We start from the raw sequence: 1991 nt of genomic DNA, 5'->3' as shown, positions 1-1991 counted from the left end.
ATCCACAAGAGGATACCCAAGAAACTGTGTTTGCCTGTGCAAGGAGGAACTGGGGGACTAGGAATGTTGCAGGAAGTCTCAGGGATGAGACTTTTACACTTTTTCAGCGGCAATGAGTTTGGTTTTTGATTCATCAAGTAGGGACACTGGAGACCTAAGTTTACCTCCTTTGCTATCTCTTCATGATACCCAAATATCATAAAGTCTGAAGACTGCCAACGAATAAAATCCATTAAACTCTAGAAGAGAAAAAAAAAACTTTAGAAAATTATTAAACACACACACACGCACACGCAAGGGAGGACGCGGCTCCAGGACAGTGACCAGGCGAAGCCTCTCCTCAGCTGAGTCTGGGGGTCATTGATGGGCAAAAAAAGAAAAAAACTTTTTTTTTTTTTTTGCAGGGGGAAGTTATTCTTTATGTCCGCAAGGAGCGAACAGAGGAGTTCCCGCCCCACCCACCTGGAAATCGAGTCTGGGTGGTGTGTGAGTGTGTGTTCTGTGCATACGTGAGCGTGCCTGAGAGTTTCCTTGTTGTGCAACAGATCTTCCACTTTCACTGACTGTGCTGATGGCCTTGATTCCTAAACCTCAGAGCAGGGATTCTTTCGCATTTGAATCATGTCTCAGCGTCTTCCTGGTGCCCTGAGATGACGCTTCCTGGCTGCTTTCATCTTACCAACGCGATCTGGGCGGGGTCCCTGGGTCTCCCCTCCCCTGCCCAGCCTCTCTCTCATCCCATCAGTCATTTCAGTCCCAGCGTGTCATACCTGCTGCCTCATCCCGATTCCCACGGTCCCTCTACAGTCCCATGCGGGACCTTCTCGGCCGGGCAGAGCTGCGTTCAGCTTCACAGCCAGGGGGCCCAGCAACCCCGGAGGGCAGGAATGCGACGAGAGGTGGGGGAGGGGGGATATCTGGGGTGGCCGCAGGGTGCAAGGGCCGGGTTAGAGACGAGAAGAGGTTACTTTCTTTGTGAGTCGATGACCTACCAAGCTAGAAACCAGTCTTGAGTGAATAGGGGGCACAGCGGGATTTCGCTGGAGCCATAAAGCTCTTCACCTTAGGAGGACTGTGCCCGGATTCGGGGACTCCGTGTGGCCAGCCGACCTCACTTCGTCTCCCCCTTTCCCCCAAGAGGCTCTACACCTCTAGTGGTATGATTAGAGTCTTTACAGTGCTCGACTTGGCATAGTTCTCTCCGGTTCCCTCCCCTCTGAACCACTGCTTGCTTTGAGTCCGAGTAATGTGAAAACAGGTGGTCTGAGTCTCTCAGTGGAGTTCCTTTGTTAGAGATCCTCCCTTGGGGAATTCGAAAGAAGAATCTAAGTTACATAAGATGAGGCGTAGTAACAGCAAAGGTTGGTTTTAGAAAACTTTATCCCATTTAGAACGACTGGGCAGCCTCGACTTAGTTACTGAGATTTATCCTTGCACTAAATGAAGAATTATTGGCCCAGACACTGCAGCTGCCCGAATCTTTTCCTGCTTTTTTAGTTCTACAGTACATATGAGTAAGCAAAGCCTCTTCTTGGAGTTTGCCCGTTTTCTCACTGTAAACTGCATTTGATCATGTGGACTTTGTAGCAAGAATATTTCAACTAATCCGACAGGACAGAACCAGTACTAACCTACACATCTGTATGGGCTCTATGGCTTAGTTGGTTAAAGCGCCTGTCTTGTAAACAGGAGATCCTGGGTTCAAATCCCAGTAGGGCCTTGACATTTTCCGCTGCACTACAAACCAATCTCCTCTCTAACCCCAAACCAAAAAACCAAACCCGTTGCCATCGAGTCAATTCCGACTCACAGCGACCTCATACGACAGAGTAGAACTGCCACATAGGGTTTCTGAGAAGCGCCTGGTGGATTCGAACTGACCACCTTTTGGTTAGCAGCCTTAGCTCGTAACCACTACCCACCAGGCTTTCCTCTACCTCTATCCCCCCCCAAAAAACCCTAAATTCTCTACCGTGCTTTCAAAAAATACC

General features: G+C 49.2%; 1 non-coding gene across 1 annotated transcript; it reads left to right on the top strand.

Annotated features, from left to right (window-relative positions):
- The first annotated feature begins 1646 nt into the window (after positions 1 to 1646).
- TRNAT-UGU (transfer RNA threonine (anticodon UGU)) lies at positions 1647 to 1720 on the top strand. Its single transcript has one exon. It is a non-coding gene; the product is annotated as a tRNA-Thr (tRNA).
- Positions 1721 to 1991: the final 271 nt, after the last annotated feature.

Source organism: Elephas maximus, chromosome 1, assembly GCF_024166365.1.
Source record: "Elephas maximus indicus isolate mEleMax1 chromosome 1, mEleMax1 primary haplotype, whole genome shotgun sequence".
NCBI classification, from domain to species: Eukaryota; Metazoa; Chordata; class Mammalia; order Proboscidea; family Elephantidae; genus Elephas; species Elephas maximus.
The sequence above is the reverse complement of the archived record's forward strand: the minus strand, read 5'-3'. Positions and strand labels throughout refer to the sequence as shown.